The sequence below is a fragment of the Otolemur garnettii genome, unplaced genomic scaffold (genome assembly GCF_000181295.1).
Source record: "Otolemur garnettii isolate 467f Iridium unplaced genomic scaffold, OtoGar3 scaffold00177, whole genome shotgun sequence".
Lineage (NCBI taxonomy): Eukaryota > Metazoa > Chordata > Mammalia > Primates > Galagidae > Otolemur > Otolemur garnettii.
The window spans coordinates 37,115-45,642 of NW_003852572.1; positions in this window are offsets into that span (position 1 = coordinate 37,115).

The following is an 8,528-nucleotide window of genomic DNA, read 5'->3' on the forward strand; positions in this document are numbered from 1 at the left end:
TTCACTTTATTGCCATCACTAGAGTGCTGTAGGGTCACAGCTCACAGCAACCTCCAACTCCTGGGCTTAGGCAATTCTCTTGCCTCAGCCTCCAGGGTAGCTGGGACCACAGACACCCACCACAACGCCTGGCTGTATTTTTATGGCAGTTTGGCCAGGGGTGGGTTTGAACCTGCCACCCTTGGTATATGGGGCTGGCGCCATACCCACTGAGCCACAGGTGCCACCCTACTTGTACAATTTTAAAACTTCACAATTAAATGCAAGCTGGTTTCCCACGCACACAAAAACGCAAATGTAATAAAAAAAAATTGGGGGGGGGCAGTTTTTGGCCTGGGGCTGGATTTGAACCCACCACCTCTGGCATATGGGGCCAGCGCCCTACCCACTGAGCCATAGGCACCACCTGTATTAAAATTTTTTATTGGAATAAATTACCATAAAATATTGAAAACATTGTGAGTTCTGAGGTGGCACCTGTGACTCAGTGGGTAGGGCACCGGCCTCATATACCAAGGCTGGCAGGTACAAACCCGGCCCTGGACAAACTGCAACAAAAAATAGTCAGTTGTTGTGGCAGGCACCTATGGTCCCAGCTGCTCGGGAAGCTGAGGCAGGAGAATTGCCTAAGCTCAGGAGTTGGAGGTCGCTGTGAGCTGTAACATCATGGCACTCTGGGTGGCACCTATGGCTCAAAAGGGTAGGGTGCCAGTCCCATATGCCAGAGGTGGTGGGTTCAAACCCAGCCTCCACCAAAAACAAAACAAAAAAACAAACAAAAACAAAAACATCATGGCACTCTACTGAGGGCAATAAAGTGAAACTCAGGGCTCTGCCTATGGCTCAAGTGGCTAAGGCGCCAGCCACATACACCTGAGCTGGCGGGTTCAAATCTAGCCCTGACCCGCCAAACAACGACAGCTGCAACTAAAACATAGCCGGGCGTTGTGGCGGGTGCCTGTAGTCCCAGCTACTTGAGAGGCAGAGACAGGAGAATTGCTTGAGCCCAGGAGTTGGAGATTGCTGTGAGCTGTGATGCCATAGCACTCTACCCAGGGTGACAGCTTGAGGCTCTGTCTCAAATAAATAAATAAATAAAAATAAAGTGAGACTCAGTCTCTTAAAAAAAAAATGTGAGTTCTGGTTTGAAGTTCTATTTATTTATTTATTTATTTATTTATAGACAGAGTCCCACTCTGCTGCCCAAGCTAGGGTGCTGTGGAGTCAGCCCAGCTCAGAGCAACCTCAAATTCCTGGGCCCAGGCAACCTTCCTGCCTCAGCCTCCTGAGTAGCTGGGACTACAGGCACCTGCCACAACATCTGACTAATGTTTCTATTTTTAGTAGAGATGGAGCTCTTGCTCTTGCTCAGGCTGGTCTCGAACTTCTGAGCTCAAGGGATCTTCCCGCCTGGACCTCCCAGGGTACTGGCAATGCAGGTAGGAGCCACTTCTCTCCACCAGTCTCATCTCTTTTTTTCTGGTATTTTGTTATTTTTTATTGTGTCCCAGAGGTGAACTTCTAAACAAGGTCTCTGAGTTCAGGATTTCATAAATAGTGAAAACTTAGGGTAGGTTGAGGGGGATTACAAAGACAGCATCTGAGCTTGTGTGAGAGTTTTTCTACTGCATATTCCAGGAGTCCTCAAACTTTTTAAATAGGGGGCCAGTTCACTCTCACTCAGATCGTTGAAGAGCTGGACTGCAGGCCCTGGGATGAGTCAGCTGCTAAGCAGGACAGGCAGCAGTGGCAAAAACACCCAGCGGGCCGGATAAATGTCCTCAGCAGGCTGCATGTGGCCGCGAGCCATAGTTTGAGGATGCCTGGCATATTCAGTTGTCAAATTACTGAAGTTAGTGACATTAATTTGTCCACAAATATTTGAGTGCCTACTCTGTTCTAGGTACAGGGCATACAGTAATGAACCAAAGATGGAGCTTACACTGCAGTCAGGGTAGAGAGACAGTAAATGAGTAAATTACAGCAACCTGTTCCATGCCAGACGTGGGCAAGAAGTCTAATCCCTTCTGACCTCGGACCTCAGTGTGTAGTGCCCAGGAGTTCCACAAAGACCAAAATGCCAAACAAGGCAAATTTACAGCAGAGTCCTTTTATTGAAGAGCCAGCTGGCGACTGCCTCAGTGTTCCAACATGGGGTTTCTGAGAGTCACCCTAAGGGCTTAAGGAGTCAGGATTTTAAGGCTTGGTCTGCATCCTGGTTGGCACGTAGGCTGTCCAGGTGCATTGGGGGAAGGGGTAGAAAGCAAGCAAGCATTGTACAGAAGCAGAATCTTGCAGTTAGTCAGCCATACGTCATACATCTTGGTTTTAATCTTTTCCCATACATTTTAGTTCCAGTACTTTTCTTCCATACATCTTTGTCTCAGTATTCTCTCCACCGGGCATTGTTTAAAGGTCAGTCTGGGGATAGTCGGTTCCTTTCCCAGGCCCAGGAGTTAGTCAAGCAAGAAGTTAGTGAGGACTTTCCCATCTAGCTTGGGAGTGAACCAGACTTACTCCATTTTGTTGAGGAATTTGTCAGGAGTTAGCTGGTATTTTTCTACTTTAGCCTAGATCTAACAAGTGGAAATTGCAAACACCACTTCATTGCCACCATATGCACTTGAGAAGTCCATGTTGACCCCACCCTCAAGGAGCTGCTGGGAAGCACAATGTTCACCCCATGCACATCTACAAGGATGAGGAAGTCCAGGTAGTTCTAGGACACTACTAAAGTTGGCAAATCAAGAACCAGTTGGGGCTCGGCGCCTGTGGCTCAACCGGCTAAGGCGCCAGCCACGTACACCTAAGGTGGCGGGTTCGAATCCCCAGCCCAGACCCGCCAAACAACAATGACGGCTGCAACCAAAAAATAGCCAGGCGTTGTGGTGGGCGCCTGTGGTCCCAGCTACTTGGGAGGCGGAGGCAGGAGACTCGCTTGAGCCCAGGAGTTGGAGGTTGCTGTGAGCTGTAATGCCATGGCACTCTACCCAGGGGGATAGCTTGAGGCTCTGTTTCAAAAAAAAAAAAAAAAGAACCAGTTGGATGAAAGTATTTAAAACTGTATATAATATAAAACACACTGTACAGTATAAAACATACTATACTCCCATTATAGTATTAATGTACACAGCTATGATTTAATAAAAAGAAATAAAAAAAAATCATTTTCAAAATTAAAAAAAATAAAATAAAAATGAAGAAAAAAAAAGAAGGCAGTCCAGGAGTACAGGGATATGTGTCACCTACACCAAGCCCATCCAGCCTGAGAAGGCTAATGGCACAGCTGTCCATGTCACCCACAAGGTGGGCATCACCAGGCTAAAACTGCACAAAGATCAGAATAAACAATGTCTTCTTCCAAGCAGAACTAGCTGCTTTAATTATTTTTATTTTTTAAGACTTTTATTTATGTTTTGTTGTTGTTATTGCAGTTTGGCTGGGGCTGGGTTTGAACCCATCACTCTCCATATATGGGGCCAGCACCCTACTCACTGAGCCACAGGCACCACCCAGCTTTTATTTTTAAATAAGTATAAATCTGTTAAAAATTTCAAACAGTATAGATATATAATACAACATGCTAGTTATGCTGAATGCTACAAACCAATGTGAATCCAATAGAATGGAAAAACCCACACGTTTAAGCTTTATGAACCATTTTTTTCCTGTATATATTAGCATTTTCAGTGCAATGACGTCACAGCTCACAGCAACCTCATATTCTTGGGCTCAAGTGATCCTCTTGCCTCAGCCTCCCGAGCAGCTGGGACTATAGGCAACCGCCACAACACCTGGCTATTTTTTTGTTGTAGTTTGGCCAGGGCCAGGTTTGAACCCATCACCCTCAGTATATGGGGCCAGCACCCCACCCACTGAGCCACAGGCACAGGCGCCACCCAACACTGCTATATAGAAATGTCACCTGGAGTCATATACAGTGAGACTTTGGGTTCCCCATAGGGGTGGGACTAAGCTGATGGGGCCCCTGGCAGGCAAGGGTGCGAGGCAGGGAGTCAGGGCCACTGTTGGGAGATCGAGCAGCAGGGGCCAGGGGCTGCCAGCTAGGATGTGCTGCCCCACATGAAGCTTTTTCAAGGCAGCAACCCCAGCTAGGGGAAAGAAAGGAATGGGACCAGGGAGGAGGGTGGGGGGCCCAGCCAGACCCTACAGGGGCCTCTTCCAGGCCTTGGTGGGCAGGGATCAGGCTGGGAGGAACCAGAGAGATGGAGGTCCACACCCTCTCTAGTCCCCATCCTCCAGGGATTTCTTCAGAGGAGACTCACCCAGACGGCAGGAGATGGGTCCTCTCTGGAGAGGGAAAAATGCCCTGAAAAGCATTTGGTCCGGGGAGGCTCTGGAGGTGTGTGCAGGGCAGTGGCAGTTATCAGGTGAGTACAGAGTCCTCAACCCCATAACTGCCAGCTGCCCAGCCCAGCCACAGCCAGGCACATGCAGACTGGGCAGCTCAACTGGACCACTCTCTGTCTCCTGGGCACTCAATTCTGGGGTCGCTCAGCTGGGCAGACTACTCTCTGTCCCCTGGGCACTCAATCCTGGGGTCGCTTAGCTGGGCAGACTACTCTGTCTCCTGGGCACTCAATTCTGGGGTCGCTCAGCTGGGCAGACTACTCTCTGTTCCCTGGGCACTCAATCCTGGGGTCGCTTAGCTGGGCAGACCACTCTGTCCCCTGGGCACTCAATCCTGAGGTGGCCTAGCTGGACCACTCTCTGTCCCCTGGGCACTCAGTCCTAGGGTGTCTCAGCTGGACCACTCTCTGTCCCCTGGGCACTCAGTCCTGGGGCAGCCCAGCTAGACTTAGACTACGCTCTGTTCCCTGGGCACTCAGTTCTAGGGTGGCTCAGCTGGATAGAGCACTCTTGGTCCCCTGGGCACTCAGTCCTGGGGCTGCCCAGCTAGACCACTCTCTGTTCCCTGGGCACTCGGTCCTGGCGTGGCTCAGCTGTATGGACCACACTCACTGTCCCCTGGGCACTCAGTCCTGGTTGGTCCCTGATCCTACACATTAAACCAAAAGGAGAAAAAGCCCTCTTACGTACTCACATCCCCAAATCCACAAGCTATTTTGGGCCGAATGAATAAAGAAAACTTGCTGCTCCTCACATTCATGCAAAACAACAGAGGGGAGAAAATTGAGCCTGGGTCTGGCCCATCACTGCAGCAGGAGAGCCACCAGGAACATAGGGGCACACTCTCCCAGCTCCCTAAGGGTATGTGTGCCTCAGCTCAGGGCTGGTCCCCCATTGCTCAAGAAGCCAACTGGGATGCCCTCCAGCCTTGGGTGGGGCTGGTGTATTGTGCATTGGGGCAGGGTCCTCCAGGAAACCAGACCCACCACTCCCAGCAGCCTAGGCAGAAGTGGCTGCCTGAGTGTGTCTGTCAAGGCAGGACTTAGCCTCCTGACACTGCACACACTTGGCAGTGCCACTTCAGTGCAAAAGCCCAGATGACCCAGGATGGCCACCCCTGCCCATCGTGGGGCCAAGACCTCCACCAGCCACATTGGAGGAATGGACCCCTGGCTTGCACCAGGAGAAAAAAAAAGGGTCCCAAGGCAAACAGGAAGAGACCAAATCAGTGACATGCAGGCAGCTCCATGGCTGGCAGATAGGCAGACAGATTGGGGAAGGAGTCTTTGGAGCTTGGCAAATGCAGCGCCTTCTCACAGGGCTGACCCTGCACCAGCTCTGCAGATGCAGGTGGGAAGGACAGGGCAGACCCAGACCACTCCATCCCTGTCCTCTTCTCCCCTGTTTCCAGGGCTTCCAGCAGGGTTCTTCTGGGAAACTATGAGGCCTCACTCAACCTCTCTGGGCACCTTAGAAGTACTGGCCCAGCAAATGGGATACATCTGGTCAGCCTTCAACCACTTGTCAACATTTGGTGTGGAGCTCAGGGATGCAGGGGGGACTGGGACTCTGCCCAGTCACTGAAGCAGACCACACAGAGTCCACTCTGACTGATGGTGGTCTGGGCTAGACTCTGATGAGACCTGCTCCATCTCCTTTGGTGAGGCCTCAGCACTCGCCACCTCCCAGCTGTGCAGCCAGATTCAGAGGGCCTAGAGATGGCAGGAGGGATGGTCAGCAGCCCCCAGGGCTGGTCTCCCAATTCCACCCCTCAACACAGTTCTCTATCTCCACATCATCCAATCCACACCCAGGCTGATGGTGGCCCCATTGCTGCTGGTGACACTGGCAGCAGTGAGAGGAAGTCAGGCAGGAAGCTGGGTAATAAGGTGGTAGTGATAGGGGCAGTGGCTGTCGCAGGGTTATCTCCAGGTGCTCCTCTGCAGCATCTTTTGAGAACAGGGCACACCAAAGGACAGCTCCTGGTGCAGGGTGTCAATGGGGTTGCTGGGGCACTGATGGGGACAGTGTGGGGCGAGGGGCAGAGGTAGAGTAGGAGAAGCTGCCCCGGGGGTGCTGGTCCCCTAAAGCTCCACATGGTTGTTGAGATGCTGTGGGGGATAGCTGGGCGCCTGGTCTGTAGTGATTTGAACTGCCCAACAGGGGCTGTGTGGGTGGGATGGGGGTGGCTGGGCCAGAAGTGGGGGGTGCGGGATGAAGCGGTCACTGGAGACAAGGTAGAGGAGGGCCTGGCAAGGTACAGGGAACTGCTGCCTGGTGCACACCAAGATGAGCAGAGGTGGGAGGCAACAAAAGGGCTAGAGCTGCCTGCTGAACTTCACCCAGTACGCTAGGAGCAGCTGGGCTCTGTAGCTGGGGATGCACAGGCCTGCTCATGAGATCAACCACGAACAGGCTCTGCTGGGCAGCTGGGGGCAGCACTTGGGGGCTTCCACTGGCAGTGTAAGTTCAGTACTCCTCTATGATAGGCGTGGTAGCTAAGTCAGCGGCTATTGGGAGGGGCCCTCATAAGGAGAGAGGAGGCCCTGATAGGACTGCAGGGTCTACTCATTCAAAGAGCAAGGAGAAAAGCCAGGGTTACTACCCTCATGAAGGAGGAAAGATAGCTGAGGCCCTGTGCCCAAGTCCCAGCCTCTGTGCCCCACCCAGGCTGGCAGCCCAGCCCCAGGACCAGGAAGCTCCTTCCTACCTTCCCCAAGACTAGCCAGGAGTGCAGAGAATCATTGCTGACCCACAGGGGCAGAGAGTGGCCACCTACTCACTGCCAGAGCCCATGGTTGTATCAGGAGGTGGAGGGGTGGAGGGGTGGAGGGGCTGGGCTGGGGCTCGCAACTCTTTGGATGCCCAGTCACATGTAGAGACCTTTGTTCCTGATCTAGGACCACCAAGCTGGAGAAGAGGAGGGGGACTACATGGACCCTTTAAGAGCAGAACAATGTGCTCCGCTCCTCACCTCAGTCTGAGGTTAGCCGGCTCCTTCCATAGCTCTCTCTCTTTGTTGCCCACCCGACAGTGCCCACTTTGCCTACCTTACAAGGCCAACATGCAGTCTCTTTGCCCAGGCTCTCAGGCAGCAGAAGAAAAGGACACAGTCCTTTAAGGACTGTCTGTAGGGCCCACACCTCTCACCACTTACAAAAATTGATTCAAGATGGATAAAAGACTTAAACCTAAGATTTGAAACAATAAAAATCCTAGAAAGAAAGTGTGAGAAAAACTCTTGAAGATGTTGGCCTGGGGAAAGATTTTATGAAGACTTCCGATGCGACTGCAACAACAACAAAAATAAATAAACAGACTTAAGGAAACCAAAAAGCTTCTGTATAGCTAAGGAGACAACAACCAAAGCAAACAAACAACCTTCAGAATGGGAAAAAATATTTGCATATTACAAATCTGATAAAGGCTTGATAACTAGGATATACAGAGAACTCAAATTAATCAACAAAAAACAGCTAACAAGGCCGGGCTTGGTGGCTCATGTCTGTAATCCTAGCACTTGAGGCAAGAGAATCGCTTGAGCCCAAGAGTCTGAGGTTGCGGTGAGCTGTGACACCAACGCACTCTACCTAGGGTGACAAAGTGAGATGCTATCTCAAAAAAAAAAAAAAGAGCTAACAATCTCCTCTGTCACTGGGCTAGAGACATGAACAGAACCTCCTCTGAGGAAGACACAGGAATGGATTACAAATATTTAAAAAAAATGCTCATAGTCCCCAATCACCAAAGAAATGCACATTTGGGGGGGAGGGGAAACAGTCTCACTTTGTTCCCCTCAGTAGAGTGCTGTGGCGTCATAGCTCACGGCAACCTCAAAACCTTGGGCTCAAGTGGTTCTCTTGCCTCAGTATACCAAGCAGCTGGGACTACAGGCACCCACTGCAACACTGGGCTACTTTTAGAGACGAGGTCACATTCCTGCTCAGGCTGGTCTTGAACCTGTGAGCACAGGCAGTCCATCCACCTCAACCTCCCAGAGTGCTAGGATTATAGGCATGAGCCACCGCTCCCAGCCCTAATTCTTAGTTTCATTTTCATTTATTGTTTGAAATGTTCATTACTGCATTTAGAAAAGTGTTGGTGATTACACAGATACTGTATCAGAACCCAAGTATCCTTTCTTTTTTTTTTTTTTT